Below are 17,991 nucleotides of genomic sequence, written 5' to 3' on the forward strand. Positions count from 1 at the left end.
AGCTCAACATCTTGTTCCAAAACCACCTCCAGGAGGGCTTTCCACTACATTCTGAATGTGGCTGCAGGGATCCACTTTCATTTGGCCACAGGAGTAGCAGCGAGGTCAGGTCCTGATGTTGGGCGATAAGGTTTGGCTTACAGTCAACATTCCAAATTATCCCAAAGGTGTTGGAGGGGGTCAGGGTCAAGGTTCTGTATAGGTCGGCCAAGTTTTCTAAACCCAACTCTGCAAACTATACTGACTGACACAAAAAGAACACACTGAAAAAAGTGATTTGAATAGAATAACACTTTATACTGTATGTGTGAATTTAGTGATGACCTTTTTTAAAATTGTTATAACATTCTTCAACCCAACCATCATCAGATCCCAAATAGACCTTTAATTTGTTGATTAAGATGATGCAGTTCCAGTCAGTAGCAGTACAGATTTCTTGTTCTAAGGGCATTTTTACACCAGCACTACTTGGTCCGGTTAAAACGGACTCTGGATCTGGTGCAGTTCATTTGGCCAGGTGTGAAAACAGGAATCACACTTGGGTGTGGATTAAAACAAGAAAAGCGTGGTTCCATGAGAGGAGTTTCAAATAAACTCTGGAGCTGTTAGTTTGTGGTAAGTACGTGATCCGGCCTCGATCCAAACCAACTATTAAATACAGTATACTCCTCATGTTTGTTGCAGGTGCAGTTTAACCTGATATATTAGCCAACAGATCATTTGCACAGATATGAACAAACACTGTCTCCACACTGAACGTCGTATGTGCATCATTCCCTGCTCATAAACATGCAACGCCATTTATTGCATTGGCATCTTATTGAATACAGTGGGTTTGCGGCAATACATTTCGTACAAACATTATGTTTAATGTTATATTTATTCTCTAAGCAAGTGTTTCATTCCATTAAAAAGCTCAAGTTAGCGAGTTGTGCTAAATATTCATGCGCAAAGTAGGTAACTAGCTAACTCACTAGCCCACTAACTAGCTAACTCACTAGCTCACTAACTAGCTAACTCACTAGTTTACTCACTACGAAACGCATTATATCACTGACTAGACAACAAACTAACTCACTAGTTCACTGACTAGGTAACTCACTAGTTCACTGACTAGGTAACACACTAGATCACTGACTAGGTAACTAACTTGCTAGCTCACTGACTAGCTAACTCACTAGCTCACTTACTAGGTAACTAACTCACAAGCTCACTGACTAGCTAACTCACTAGATCACTGACTAGGGAACACACTAGATCACTGACTAGCTAACTCACTAGATCACTGACTAGGTAACACACTAGATCACTGGCTAGGTAACACACTAGATCACTGACTAGCTAACTCACTAGATCACTGACTAGGTAACACACTAGATCACTGACTAGGTAACAAACTAACTCACTAGTTCACTGATTAGGTAAGTAGCAAACTCACTAGCTCACTGACTAGCTAACTCACTAGTTCACTGACTAGCTAACTCACTAGTTCACTGACTAGGTAACTCACTAGCTCACTGACTAGCTAACTCACTTGCTCACTGACTAGCTAACTCACTAGTTCACTGACTAGCTAACTCACTAGTTCACTGACTAGCTAACTCACTTGCTCACTGACTAGGTAACTCACTAGATCACTGACTAGGTAACAGACTAGATTACTGACTAGGTAACTAACTCACTAGCTCACTGACTAGCTAACTCAATTGCTCACTGACTAGGTAACTCACTTGTTCACTGACAAGGTAACACACTAGTTCACTTACTAGGTACCTAACTTGCTAGCTCACTGACTAGCTAACTCACTTACTAGGTAACACACTAGATCACTGACTAGGTAACACACTAGATCACTGACTAGGTAACTAACTTGCTAGCTCACTGACTAGCTAACTCACTAGCTCACTGACTAGGTAACTAACTCACAAGCTCACTGACTAGCTAACTCACTAGATCACTGACTAGGGAACACACTAGATCACAGACTAGGTAACATACTAGATCACTGATTAGGTAACTCACTAGCTCACTGACTAGGTAACTAACTCACTAGCTCACTGACTAGGTAACACACTAGATCACTGATTCGGTAACACACTAGATAACTGACTAGGTAACACACTAGATCACTGACTAGGTAACACTAGATCACTGACTAGGTAAAACACTAGATAACTGACTAGGTAACACACTAGATCACTGACTAGGTAAAACACTAGATCACTGACTAGGTAACACACTAGATAACTGACTAGGTAACACTAAATCACTGACTAGGTAACTAACTTGCTTGCTCACTGACTAACTAACTCACTAGCTCACTGACTAACTAACTCACTAGCTCACTGACTAGATAACTAACTCACTAGATCACTGACTAGGTAACTCACTTGCTTACTGACTAGGTAACGCACTAGATCACTGACAAGGTAACTAGCTAATTCACTAGCTCACAGGTTAGGTAATGCATTAGATCACTGACTAGCTAACTCACTAGTACTCGCTTTGTCATGCAGAAAAGGACCTTCCTGACACCAACGCCACAAAGCTGGATGCACATTAACTGATTACAACAGCGTAGCACGTTGAGCTTAAATCATCATTAACATATGTTGTGGAGGAGAGGCTGAGGCCGGGGCCAAGTGGGATCACAAGCGCACATGCTGAGCTCGTCACTGTTTAACATGCAGTGTCAATACACAAGCAATATGGCCATCACCAACACATTATTTACACTTTATGCATGCAGTACAGTATGCAGGCTTTGTGTATATGGATGCAGGTTTAGCTTTTGACCTACGTAAATGACAACAAGCAAACAAAATACAACAAGCTACAAATAGTTACCATAATAGGAAGGCTAAACATAGCTACAAGCTTGCAGATAGTTTCAAAGCAAGAAGAGCAACAGCCAACAGAGCAGCTAATGTAGGTTCATTGATTCTCTAGCATTGTATGTTTTATCCAGCTAACAATGTGGATTGCTCTGTTAGCTTTGTCATTTTTAGCAGTGCTAAAATTGTAGCTTTACTGCCGCGATACTTTTAAAATCAAACGAGCGCTGCATGTTAATCTACACAGATTTCTCTCCTGAAAACTGTTTATTTGGGTGAGTAAAGTGCTTCCATTTATCTACAGATTTCCAATCAGGCTATCAAGACAATGGATTGCAGCAGTAAATAGTAAATTATGATTCATCACTCAGTGTTAACACTATTCTGGAGTCTAATAGCAGTTTGCTTTACAGCACTCATCCGAGCTGACACTTTGCATTATGTGTGGTAATATAAGCTTGTATGCTTTAAACATAAAATGTAATATAAAGCTATTTAAGTAGTCAGAAATCTTTGCAGTACAGTTTTTTGTTAGAGGTTTAGGTTTAAGGCCATGTGCTACAACACATAGGATAGAAGAGTATTATACAGAGCAAGTCTGCATTGTTGGCATGACTATCTGTTAAAAGCAGGTTATAAGGCTAGTAGAGATACAATATTAGTAGTGCTAAAAGTTACACAATTACCAAGAAGCAAAATTTTAGCAGTGCTGAAAATCACAAAGCTAGCAGAGGGTTAATTAACACTTTTTTTTACATAATAAAAGCTACAGTTTTGGCAATACTAGAAGTTACAAAGCTAGCAGGGGGGCAACTTACATTTTTCATAAAATAAAATGTTATAAAGCGAGTTAAAAAGTTAGCATAGCTAAAATTTTAGCAGTGCTGAAAATCACAAAGCTAGCAGAGGGGTAATTTACACTTTTTTTACAAAATAAAATGTTATAAAGTTATAAAGTAAAAAAATTAGCATAGCTAAATTTTAGCAGTGCTAAACATCACAAAGCTAGCAGAGAGGTAATTTACACTTTTACAGGATAAAATGTTATAAGGCCAGTTAAAAGGCTAGTAAAGCTACAATTTTAGCTGTAGTAGAATTTTAAAAAAGCTAACAGGGGAGCAACTTACCCTTTTCAGTGGATAAAATGTTATAAAGCCATTTAAAATATTAGTATAGCTAAAATTGTAGCAGTGCTAAACATCACAAAGCTAGCAGAGGGGTAATTTACACTTTTTTTTAAAGGATAAAACATTATAAAGCAAATTAAAAGGCTACTAAAGCTAAAATTTTAGCAGTACTAGAATTTAATAAAGCTAGCAGGGGAGCAACTTACCCTTTTCAGCAAATAAAATGTTATAAAGCCATTTAAAAGGCTAGTAAAGCTAAAATTTGTAGCAGAACTAGAAGTTATAAAGCTAGCAGAGGGGCAACTTACACTTTTAGCAGGATAAAATGTTATAAAGCCAGTTAAAAAGTTAGCATAGCTCAAATTTTAGCAGTACTAGAATTTAATAAAGCTAGCATGGGATCAACTTACCCTTTTTAGTGGATAAAATGTTATAAAGCCATTTAAAAGGCTAGTAAAGCTACAATTTTAGCAGCACTAGAATGTATAAAGCTAGCTAGGGTGCAATTTAACACTTTTAGCAGGATAAACTATTACAAAGCAAGTTCTAACGCTAGTAGAGCTACAATTTTAGCAGTGCTTGAAGTTAAAAAGCTACCAGGGGGTCCATTAACACTTTTAGCAGGATACATTGTTAAAAAGCAGATTTAAAGTCTAGTAAAGCTACAATTTTAGCAGTGCTGAAAGCGACAAAGCCAACAGGGGGTCATTTTAAACTATGAGCTCCTCAGTCAGTGTTAGCTCTTAATTACAGTCAATAACAGCTGGCATATAGGGTAGTTTTGCATTAATCAAAATGTATTTATGTCATTTGTACGCTCATACTTTATAAAAGAAACTTTCATCATAATGTTTTTCTCATTAATTTCTCTACTGAATCCAAGCTGAGTTTTGACGTACCTGCATTCAGGTTATCTGAGTAGGTGTTTGGTGAACATGTCACAGTCGCTTTTCTTCACGTCTCCTGACAGAGCGCTCCAGGCTCCCAGTCAGCAGTGCTAACACTGCGTTGTGTGACATGCTGTGTGTGTGTGTGTGTGTGTGTGTGTGTGCGCTACATGTGCTAGCGTCTCTTACCTGTAAGTGTGACTGCCATGGGAGAGGTATACGTGCCTGGCAGCCATTGCAGGTCACAGCACACGCTCTGAATCAGACTGGCTGGGACATTGTTTCTCCACCATGTCAGTTGTGATGCGTACGAATGCCTAGGAAATTCACATGCACACACGTATATAGTGTGATACGTGTATACACTCACTGTCAAAGACATGTTTTCACCCAGAAGGAAGTGTTAGACTGGATTGCAATTCGGATAAAAAAAAAAATGCTAACAGAAACGATAAATGATTAAACATTTATATGATATGATATGGGCAACTTGTGATCATATTTACAGAGAAGTAGTTTGTAACATATGTGTAACGAAGTACACCAGATGTCTCGGCATGTGGTTGTAGAGGTTCCTAATGGTGCCTTGCGTTACATATGTTTACAATTTGCTCATATCATATCGTATAAATGTTAAATATTGTATCGTTCCTGTTAATATTTATATGATATGGGCAACTTGTGATCTTATTTATTGGGCTAAATATAGAAAAGTGGTTTGTAACGTACGTGTAACGCAATAGGCCAGATGTCTTGGCATGTAGTTGTAGAGGTTCCTAATGGCGCCTTGCGTTACACATGTGTTACATGTGATTACAAGTTGCCCATATCAAATAATATAAATGTTTCATCTTTTATTGTTCCTGATAATATTTATATGATGTGATATGGGCAACTTGTGATCTTATTTATTGAGCTAAACATAGAGAAGTAGTTTGTAACGTTTGTGTAACGCAATATGCCAGATGTCTCGGCATGTAGTTGTAGAGGTTCGTAATGGTGCCTTGCGTTACACATGATTACAAGTTGCCCATATCATATTATATACATGTTTCATCTTTTATTGTTCCGGTTAATACTTATATTATATGATATGGGCAACTTGTGATCATATTTAATATAAGCCTAAACCTACAGAAGTAGTTCGAACGCAATTGTGTAATGCAAAAGTACTTGTGTAACAAAATATGCCAGATGTCTCGGCATGTGGTTGTAGAGGTTCTTAATGGCGCCTTGCGTTACATATAATTACAAGTTGCTCATATCATATAAATGTTAAGTATTTTATTGTTCCTGTTAATATTTGTATGATATGGTATGGGCAAATTGTGATCATATTTATAGAGAAGTAGTTTGTAACATATGTGTAACGCAATATGCCAGATGTCTCAGCATGTAGTTGTAGAGGTTCCTAATGGCATCTTGGGTTACATATGTGTTACATGTGATTACAAGTTGCCCATATCATATCATATAAATGTTAAATATTTTATTGTTCCTAATAATATTTATATGATGTGATATGGGCAACTTGTTATCATATTTATTATGAGGCTAAACATAGATAAGTAGTTTGTAATGCACGTGTAACACAAGACAGCATAAGGAACCTATAAAACTCCATGCTGAGACATCTGGCATATTGTGTTACACATGTGTTACAAACTACTTCTCTATGTTTAGCCCAATAAATGTGATCACATGTTGCTAGATGTCTCAGCATGGAGTTGTAGAGGTTCCTAATGGCGTCCTGTGATAATCCATTTAATTTAGTTTCTACAGATTTGTCAACCCACACATTTTCAAACGAGGCCATGCAGCTGTACAAGTCAAGTTAGGGGGTGGGTCTTAGGGAGTTTAGAGTGCCTATGTTTCAAAATATTGCTATTTGACACCACTTGCCGATAATGTATTGGAAACAATACATTATTGTCACCCTCCTATGGCATAGTATCTATTTCTTCAAGGTAAGCTTGTTAGATGGCAGCAGTATGAGGACTAGCATCTTTCTGTTGTAATAGCAGCACTCAAGGGAATAGCGGCACGGTGGCTTAGTGTTTAGTACGTTTTCCTCCCAGAGCTGGGGTCTTGTTTCCGTGTTCTCCCCGTGTCTGTGTGGGTTCCTCCGGGGACTCTGGTTTCCACCCAGAGTCCAAAAACATGGAGATTAGGTAAATTGGATACACTAAATTGCCCAGAAAAAAATGACTCCTCTAAATGTATCTGTATGTATATGTAGTGTGTGGTATGTATGTAAGTTTGTGTGTGTGTAAATGTATGTATGACTGTGCCCAGATATGGATTGTCACTCTGTTCTGGGTAAATTGCTGTAGTGGACGGTCGTTTCCGGTTAAGAGTATGCTGTGTGCTATTGGCTGCAGCTTCTCACTGGTGTGTGAGTATGAATGGTTGTGTGTAATAAGTGTAAATTGTAATGCGTCCTTGGGTTTCTAGAAAGGCGCTTTATAAGTTGAACTTCTTTCACAGAGTGTGGGTTCAGAAAAGCTAGGGTCTCATTAGTGTAACTTTGGCCTGTCAAAATCCATGTAGCAATTTGGCATCTGGAAATTGCACCAAAAACGTGACACTACCCTGCAGGCACTTAACAGTATTAGACGTTATCCTGACATAATATTTTAGTCATCTGATGTCATGGCCAACATTTAACCTGGGTATGCTTTATGGATGTTCAGATTCAGATTCAGATAATGATAAACAATTCATCTTGCCACTTACTTTGATGCCTCTACATATGGATTCGTTGGTCATCTCCACCAAGTCAAAAGCAGGACTCATCACTGAAGATGACCTGCTACCATCCGGCACTACTACTGAAACTACCCACCAGGTTTCATTCCTGTCCATTGATTTCTTTTTGGTGCCACGATTGAAAAAAAAAAAATGTGTATGTAAATATATATGTATATTTATAGCATTAAGTATATGATGTGATGTGGATATGATTAGTGCACAGATGTGCCGGCATTGCTTTGACATTCACCTGACACCCCTGCAAAAAAAAAAAAAGAGTCCATGTCTAGGCTAATGAGAGACGGCAACTCATTTGAAGAATTATTCATACGACTATAATTAACTACATGAAGCTGAAGATGAATGAACTTGCTGTCCATTAGCTGGCATATTTAAGAGTTTAATGATGCACAAACCCCATGGTGTCTTTATCCAGTTCATGTTTCTTTTTTCTTTCTTTCTTTCTTTTGGTACAGCAAAAACATTTAGCGGCTAGAAATGTGTTTTTTTTATGTCTGTTTGTTTCCATTTTCGGTTTGTTGGAGCATTCAACATCACAGAAGTACAGAACAAGGCATCTATAATACTTATATATCTTTGAACAGTATGGATATGAAGTACAGTACATGCAGAATGGTTGCAGAGTACAAGACGTTGCTATAGCACAGTTGCTGGTTTAAATGTGCTGCTAAAAGTGTTGCCATATATATGGATGCCGATGTTTTGGGTTCAGTTGCAACGGGTTGGTTGGTTGGTTGGTTACTAAGGTGTTGGTCAGCAGTTTCTGAGGTGTTGCTAGGCTGTTGCATAGTGTTGCTATGGAAAGATGCTGCACCAGATGTTTACAGTGTGGCTCCTGATGTGTTTCAAATGGCTGCTATGTGTTGTTGGCTCAATGGCAGTTATAACACAAAATAAGAGACCACTTAAATATGAGTTTATTTGATTTTACCAAACTAAAAACTTCTGGAATATAATCAAGAGGAAGATGGATGATCACAAGCCATCAAACCAAACTGAACTGCTTGATTTTTTGCACCAGGAGTGTAAAGCATAAAGTTATCCAAAAGCAGTGTGGAAGACTGGTGGAGGAGATCGTACATGCCAAGATGCATGAAAACTGTGACTAAAAACCAGGGATATTCCACCAAATATTGATTTCTGAACTCTTAAAACTTTATGAATATGAACTTGTTTTCTTGGAATTATTTGAGGTCTGAAAGCTCTGCATCTTTTTGTAATTTCAGCCATTTTTCATTTTCTGCAAATAAATGCTCTAAATGACAATTGGGAATTTGGGAGAAATGTTGACCGTAGTTTATAGAATAAAACAACAATGTTTATTTTACTCAAACAAATACCTATAAATAGCAAAATCAGAGAAACTGATTCAGAAACTGTGGTGAAAATTAATGGGAGTGAGTGGGAAGAATGAGGGATGGAAAAACTACAGTATGACATTATGGCTCCACCATTGCCAGGGCTGGCTTTTAACATCGTGGCTATCAAACATGCTCCAAACGTTTCGAGCTCAGCTGCAGTGTCAGTTAGCATTGTGGCTCCAACACTGCTAAGGCTGGTTGTTAGTATTGCGTCTAACCTGTACCAACCCTGTCCATTCAATCTGTTAGATCTTCTGCATCTGATAGCATCATGTCTCCAACCCTATTGAGCCATACTGTTAGCATCATGGCTAACATGCTCTAATCCTGCAGAGCCCAGTTGCTGTGTTTGTTGGCATTATGGCTTCAACGCTGCTGAGATTTCATTCTGCACTCTGCCATCTTGCATGCAGGGTGGGACTAACATGAACCATTTTCAACCAGACATATACAGTTTGGAAAAAAGAGACCACATAATGATGATGTTTTTCTTGATTTGACCAAATTGAAAACCTCTAGAATATAATCAAGAGGAAGATGGATGATCACAAGCCATCAAACCAAGCTGAAAAGCATAAAGTTATCAAAAAGCAGTGTGTAAGACTGGTGGAGGAGAACATGCCAAGATGCATGAAAGCTGTGATTAAAAACCAGGGTTATTCCACCAAATATTGATTTCTGAAGGATTTTTTTCTGTTTTTTCAGCCATTTCTCGTTTTCTGCTAATAAACGCTCTAAATGACAATGTTTTTATTTGGAATTTGGGAGAAATGTTGTTTGTAGTTTATAGAATAAAACAACAAGGTTACTTTTACTCAAACATATACCTACAAATCAGAAACTGATTCAGAAACTGAAGTGTATATTCATGTTTAAAAATGTCAGATTTAGCACCTCTTTGAAGGCAAAGAATTTCAATTTTTTCTCAATGGTAATGGTAGTGAAGGTCTAAAAAAAGTAGATTTTCTCTACTTTGACTTAAGTATGATTTGTACACTTCATCCTTCGCCGGTATCTTACTGCATCGCTAGTGTTTGCTTTTATATGTATGAAACCCATACTTGCATGTTACAGTAGAAAGAAAAAAAAAACAAAACAAAAAAAAAAACAGATCTTGTATTGAGTTGAAATGCTGCTGATAATGTTCAAACGTTATGATGAGGCTGAAACCCGCGTTAAGTCCTAAACACACTAAGCCACAGTCCAATTTAAAGTAAGTGAATAATATCCTGCTGTTAATAGAAATACTTGGGGCGAAAAAAAGTCATTCTCTGTTTCATTTTTATCACTAGAGGCTATTCATTTGTTTTCTAAGCTATTGATTTGCTATCGATACCGAGGTGCCACAGCTGGTATCAGTGTTAAACTCGAAATGCTGCTATTGATCCGGCACTAGCGCACAGACACAGACACAGTGGATTAGGCGGAGGCAGGAAACCATCACGGCCCGGACAAACACAATTTCTGATTTCTGATTTAGTCCTGTAAGAGGCTCCGCGGCTCTGATATTCACCCCGCTGCAGCTGAGTAATAGCTGCGGAGGCATTTCTTTTCCAACCAACAGATTCTGTAATGCGTTTACCTGTGAGCGCTGTGTTTTATAAGCCAAGGTCACGAACTGCGTTCTTGCAGCCCAGCCTTGCTGTCAAACTCACTGAGCCTGTCTCTCATTAGCAAGCTTCTAAAACAGCCTCCTGCTTCTGCTTCTTCTTCTTTGTGTTATCTGAACTGCTATAAATAGAGGGCATATTCCTCTCACAGTTGTTGTTCTGCGCTGATGTCGATGTATCAGTAAATTAATGACCACCTGTGGCCTCCTTACCGAGTGCATTAACAAAAGGAATTATCAAAAGGAGGATATATCTGGTTTTGTAATAGTTCTGACGTTGCGTTTACATGCACAGAAACAATTCAGTTTTTTTCACTGTCAGTTTTGCATCCTGGCAAACCACATGACATGCCCAGCTGGGAACCAGCAAATTTTGTCTATGGGTTCCATGTGGGCCCTACATACTGTATGGATGTCAGTGATGGAACCAGAGGGGGTTAAAAGAAGGAGGCCCAATCTTAGTTTTATAGTGTTCTGTTCATGCACTGTAAAAAACTAAACTGAAAATTGTTCTGCTTAGTGTGATTTTTAAGTCTGCTGAACGAAAAAATATTGAATTGCACCCTAAAACACTGCAAACTAATCACCCCATCTTACTTTATTTAGTTTCTTGTTAAAAGTTGGTCTAACTAAATAATCTGTGTTGGCAAAATTTACGAATTGTAGTTAAACCCTAGTCGAAGCCATGCCTTTTATTTGATTGGGGTCTACAGAGCAATTTTGCAGGTGTTTTCACCAGATGTTGGTCATGCTATTTGCATATTGGGCGGGTCCTTCCACCTCTCACTCACCATTAGTGTGTCGTCATTATCCACAAGCTGCCTTCTCTTGGAATTTGCATACATGTTATACAGTAGCAATTGCCTGGTCTCAGGGCTGAACGCTGTAAAAGCAAGTTACTAGATCTTGTGTTGCTGAGTTGGATTACTTGCTGGCTGAGTCAATCTGGTTACATTTGCATTAATTGCAATCTTACATGACTGACAATAATGCAGATAAGTAATAGTCATAAATTCCAATTTCATCGGTGCAACTTCAATTCCCAAAGGATAGTCAGCAAAACTGACAATACACATTTTGTAGAACTTAAATAAAGGCAACTAAAAACACAAATGACATTTTTAAGTTGGTGAGATTTAATGTTTGAAGTTCCAATCCATATAAAAAATGAATGATCTGGGTGAAAGATATTTGGTTGGCGCAACAGCAAGTGGTTTTCTTAAAAACTTAAAAGATTGAGTTGGTCTCGAAACTCAAAAATTGTAGTACAGTAAATTGCCTTGATATTTTAAGTTTTCTCAACTTTTTTATGTTTACAGTATGGGGCCATTAAAGCAGTGGCGGACTTAGCAATTTGGGGGCTCAAGGCGAATTTAGCTAGGGGGCCCATCAACATTAATAAGCGAGAAATAAGTTTCAGATATAACACTATTGTATGTCAAAATGGAAAATATTTATAAAAAAAAATAGTTAAAAAAGAAAATTGAAGCTTTCAATGCTAATTGTACTTTTTATATGTGCAATCAATAAACATATATTTAAATAAAATATACATCGGAATGCCAAAAAAAGTAAAGCAGTGTGACTGAGAGCATTTATGTGAGTCAATCAATATTTTTTATCTAGAATTGTAACTGAACTTAATGATAAAGAATAATTATCAATCACATCAAAATGTACAGTGAAAATATGAGAGGAGGCAGAGTTTGTGTAAGGGTGTTTGATCAATAAAATACTAAAAATATTTAAAATGAATAAAAAATAATTAATATAAAATAAAAACTCATTTAAAACACAATCAAAAGCTATCTAATAGTGCAGAATAATATCAGTTTCAGTTAGTTTCAGTTTCAAATAAGTGAAACAGCTCCCCAAAACCTCAACCTATCCTTTATATTTGATTAACTTTGATTACATGTCCTCACTCATCTTAATTTATTTAACTAAACTAAGTTTTCAAATTATTTCTAGCCTCGCGCTGAATTCAGAGAGAGAGAGAGAGCGCGCGCTTTCCTAATGACTGACGCTAAACTGTTTGATCCAGCTGTTATATTATATTATATTATATCAATACCATTTTAACGTTTTTCGTTTCTATGTTTTGGAATTCGTTAGATTATATTTTTGTCAACATTTTGGGTTTATTTTCGTTTGTTATTTTTCTAAAAATAATAGAATTTACCCTACCTACACAACCTTAGTACAGCACCTCCTCGTCCTCCTCCTCCACCAAAACATTCGGGTCCGGTGGTGCTGACACACTAAAAAAGCTTATCAGTTTGGAAGAGCATCTGTTTTTAGTTTCGCCTCTTTCTTCTTTTTTCTTTTTGTAGTGCCACTTGGGTAGTGGCGCTTCATGGCTTCACTCACGACCCACTTGTACACTTAATTTCACCTTAATTCCGTCTTTCACAAGCAGCGCGTTCGCCGTTCACCTGCATGTATGGAATATTCCATTTTAACGGGAAAGAGAGGGGGTGTGGACGGAATCTGTATTTCTTTGTAATTTATTGTGTTGTCTTTGTTTCCATTTTAAACATACAAGAATCACCATTTATGAATGCACTGTGAATTATCTGTGAATTACTGTCCAAAGGGCCCCAATTACCAGCTGTAGGCCTATGGGAAGTTTGCAGCTAGTCAAGGGCCCCTACAGTGGGCTGCAGTGGGAGGGGCCCAAGGCAGTTGCCTAGCAATGCCTCTATGCAAAGACCGCCTCTGCATTAAAGAGAAGGTCCCTCTGAAAACAAAGCTTTTCCACAGACGTGGAACCTACACCGCTCTGTGATTGTGAACCTAATTTTGAACTGTTTGCCGTGTTTCCAATAGGCCTGCACGATATATCAGTTAAGCATCATCATTGCAATGTGCGCATGCACAATATTCACATTCACAAGACATGCAATGTCACCTAAGGCAATTAAATCCAATACATCATGTTGCAATGTTTTAATTCTTGACAAACGAAGTGTTGTAATAACACAGTGTTGTAATTTTCTGAGTGAAACACAACGCTATCTCTGTCTCTGTGTGAGTGAGAGGCTGCTGCTGCCTGAGAAGCGCGAGGGAGAGGGGCAAGAGTAGTAGGGGTAAACACGAGGTAACCGCATGGCCCCCATATGGCTGCGTACGTGCTTGTAAACGCAGCTTCAGACAGCCTGTCTAAAGCTGTGCACCTCAGTCCAGCACAGTTTTGCACAGATTCTTCCAGTTATAGCTGAAATCACACTTTTAATCCCAGAAAAAACACTTATTTACCTTTTAAAAGGCTATTTAAATGCCCGATTAAAGGGCCGATTGTTGTCATTTTGCAGTTTTCGTCATGTCTTGAGTTTTGATCAGCTGACTCTAAAGCTCTGATTCAGATCTTGATTGGTCTGGATCTCTGAAGTGAGACAGAGAGTGGATGGGGGTGGGGCTGGTGATGTCACAGGTGCAGCATTGTTTAATATTGTGATATATATCGCCAAAAAAAAAAAAACAAACAAAAAAAAAAACATTGCAACGTCAAATTTTTCCAATATCATGCAGCCCTAGTTTCCACCCACAAAAGTAGGTTCCAGAACCAGGAACCTTAATTTGCAGCTCGAACCGTGACAACATCTGAGGGTGTGTCTGTTTTTTCACCACCGCTTTGCAATGCCCTCTGTTGGTGAGATATGATGCGATGTTTTGACGGTTCCACTGAAACTGGTGAAAGTTCTTTTGGTGGAAAAGCGCTATCAGAGCCCAGGCCCAACTAAAGCCCACTTATCCCAAGTTCCATCCACGTGCATATTGGCTTACATTAAATGGTTGAATTAATTATAAAACATCTCTTACAAAAGCAGAGAAAATTTAGATCATCATTGTTATCAAAATAAGTAAATAAAAAAAGTAATTTTCAATCCCTTTTTATTAATCCAAACCTTTGTTGGTGCACATGTAGAACTTAATTGATTGTGTGGTGTTTGCTTGGTTAAGTGCACGCACTGAGGTGGAAAAGTGAAAGGTGCCAGATCAATGGTATACATCTGTAGAATAAACTGATTTATTGAGCTAAAATGCATGTGGTAATTTCCCTTTTCCACATTATAACTGATATTGAGCTTAAACTATTGAACTAATATGCTGTAGGTCCCCCACCTGTCCCCCACCATTGAGGCATGAACTCCACAAGACCACAGAAAATGCTGACCAAGCTAGCATTCATTTTTCTTTTCTTAGTGGTAGATAATTTTTGTCCCAGTAATAAAATTATTTATTGTGTGTCTTTATTTAAGACAAATTCAGTGGTGGGCATAGGTCAACATTGGTCCTCAGGCTGGTGTGCTTCTACACAGCCGCCTATACAGTAGGAGATACCATAATTGAATAGTGACACAGTAGCCTTTTTGTCGGTTCAAACCAGACGACATACCCTCTGTTGACCTTGCTCATCTCTACTCCTTGGGTAGCCAACACAGTGTTACCACTTTGTTGCATAGTTTATTCCCTTATGTGACACAAGACAAGCTGAATGCATTTTGTAAATGAAATGACCTAGTCATCTGGCTATCATGTGACCATAATGTTGTGACCCTTGTCATGGGCTACAAATCTTCACTTGCCACGTTAAGAACACAATAGCAGAAATTCCAAACATCCTAACCATCCTCCTAAAAAGTTTCACGTCCATAGCTGAAATTAAACACAAGTAAATATCAGCAATCAGCATTAAATAGGCAAAGACAGCTTGGAGCCCAGAAGGACTACAAGACAGATGTCGAGGTGGCATTTTTCGGGTGAGCACTGATCTTCAGCTAACATTAGCTAACCATAGCTAGGAAATTCAAATAGCCAATTCATCAACCACAATGCTGATTGTATGGATCAGAATTTAAAGTCATTTCAACATTTGAGTGATCACATTTATGCCTAGTGGTCAGTTTGCAGCTGAGTTATAAAATCAAGTAAATCGAGTACTTGAGATAGAAGTATATAAATGTCAAAATCTGAATGTTTGGCTGTATATAGATTTAGATATGAATTAAATTGATTAAATGTTGTCATTGCTAAAGTTTCTAAAACTTGCTATCGCCGTGAGTTCATTCATGTAGGCTCAATGTCCTCAACCTGGCAACCTGTGTGAGCTTCACATCTCGGAAGGAGGGGATGAGGTGGACATCTCTCTATAGTGTTTTCAATTCGGACTATAGCAAAACTAACATCCAAACACAGCATACATTGTGCCATGCCATAATTCCAATATACTGTTTTACCTTGTTTACATGAGTATTCTGTACCTGGATAAAACACACTCAATAACAGCGCTAGATTAGCAGGTGTCATCATTACTATTGCACTTTATTACAGGTACCAGAGTTGGGCTTTTCAATCAATCATTCATTCCTTCCCGAGTCAATCAACCAATCAATCAAGAATTAGAATATAACTGCAGTTAATAGGCTATTTAAATGCATAAAACGGCACATTTGGTTGCGGTCTGTTCTGCTCATTTCGCGACGGACGAAATATAGATTTCAAAATTCAAATTAAGAAGCCGGGCCACAGGACTGTTCGGGCTGCAAAGCTGTCATGCAATATATATGAGAATGAAATTGCCTCTCTCATTTGCCTAACTGAAGGCAGGAATCTTTGTGCCGGGTCTGAGGAGTAAGAGCAGACGGATGCCTGAAAACATGTCCGGCTCCTCGACCATGTGACCTGGCCTCGGCTCGCAGATTTACGGCTTCGCGTCGGACCTCTAAAGCAGAATTTGCTCTTTCGCAGTCGGTGGAGAACAGAACAGAAGTCGGCGGTGTTCGGGTGAATTGGAAAGTGCGTAATTTACTGCTGTCATTCAGGCCTCATGCAGCGTTCAAGGAGAACGCCTCCCATCAGATCCTCTTTCCGCTCTTGTCTGCTCTGCGTTCTTATTCCAGCCGTACACCACCACCGACACAGGTATCCTTGAAGAGCTTGATGGCCGGAATCATGCCTATGTATGACCTCAGAATGTAGGCCTTGATAATCCCCAGTTAGCTCCTCACCAGCTCCAGCCCACCTGAACCTCACCGTCAAGGCCAGTAGTAGTACAACACGGATACGCTAGCAGCTGATTACCCAGCTCATATATAGAAGATAGGAGATCAGAAATATCAGATCACTTGAATAATTTAAAAAAAGGCAGACGGATGGGCTTTCTCCCAAAAAAATAAAATAAAATAAAAGTAGACTACAAATACACCTTTAATTTAAAGGCTTATTATTCAGTTATTAACTTTAAGACTTTGATAGATTAAAACACTACGCCAATTTAAAGTAAGGGATTATACCGTGGATATTGAGTTTTATTACTTTTAGGCATTATAAAGTCTCTAAAATACTCTGTGGCCTTGACAGGCTTAACTCTTTTTCTTTTGTTTTATAATACAACAAATACCAATATCCAATCAGTCACCATAATTAAACATTCAGTAGTTCAGTAGTTCAGATGCTAGTTCCATTGAAAGGGTGCTTCATTGGTGATAATAGCTCTGGAAACTGGGTAGGACAAATGTGCGGCATGACTAAAGCTGGAGTAAACACAAGTACGTGTAAATATATATACGCATTAAATAGATCGGGACGGCTTGGAGCCCAGAAGGACTACAAGACAGACGCCAAGCTGGCTCATTTTCTCCTAAAGCGTGGTCACATTCATACTCTGTGGTTCGTGTGCAGCTGGGTTATCGAAGGCAGAGAGTATTTAAGATATTAAGGTAAGGTAAGTGATCCAGACTAGTGCTGGTGAACACCTGGCGAACATCATGCTACGACACCTAGGAAACTTGCTGTTTACTACCTGGCAACAACCAGCATTACTAAAACACTGAATATGTCAGAATGTGGTTCGTACACTAGTTCCACTAAACGTGCTTGTTTGCTGATAAATCTGGCAACCGGGCAGGCTAAGGAAGTGTTGCAATCTGGTGGAGACATTCTTATAAAACACTTTGCTGTGTGTGAGTGAGCATTATCCTTCTAAAAAATGCCAGTTGGAACATTAGCCACAAATAGCAAGATATGTAGCCATAGCATTTCCTCTACATATTGCTGAACTGGTGGTGTCCCTCATATCACTACTAGGATAGTGGAGTGAAACTGGTCTAGGCGATGGCTTCTTAGATCTTCCTACCAGCAGGTGGCGCAGTGTGTTGCTTCGCAAGCAAAGTGTAATTCTGGTGCGTAGCAGTGGACAAATAGCTATTTTATTAAACATAAGGTGACGAAACTCAGAGATTTGCGTCCAGACAGGACTAAAACAGTGAGTAATTCAGCCTATAATTTTCTCAGAGGACATCTGAGAAAAACACATATTGTACATGGTCATTCTGGATAGGAATAAAATTGCAGAGGACCCTACTTAAAAAAAAGAAAATTACCCCAGGACCCCCTGAG

This window comes from Astyanax mexicanus, chromosome 4, assembly GCF_023375975.1.
Source record: "Astyanax mexicanus isolate ESR-SI-001 chromosome 4, AstMex3_surface, whole genome shotgun sequence".
Lineage (NCBI taxonomy): Eukaryota > Metazoa > Chordata > Actinopteri > Characiformes > Acestrorhamphidae > Astyanax > Astyanax mexicanus.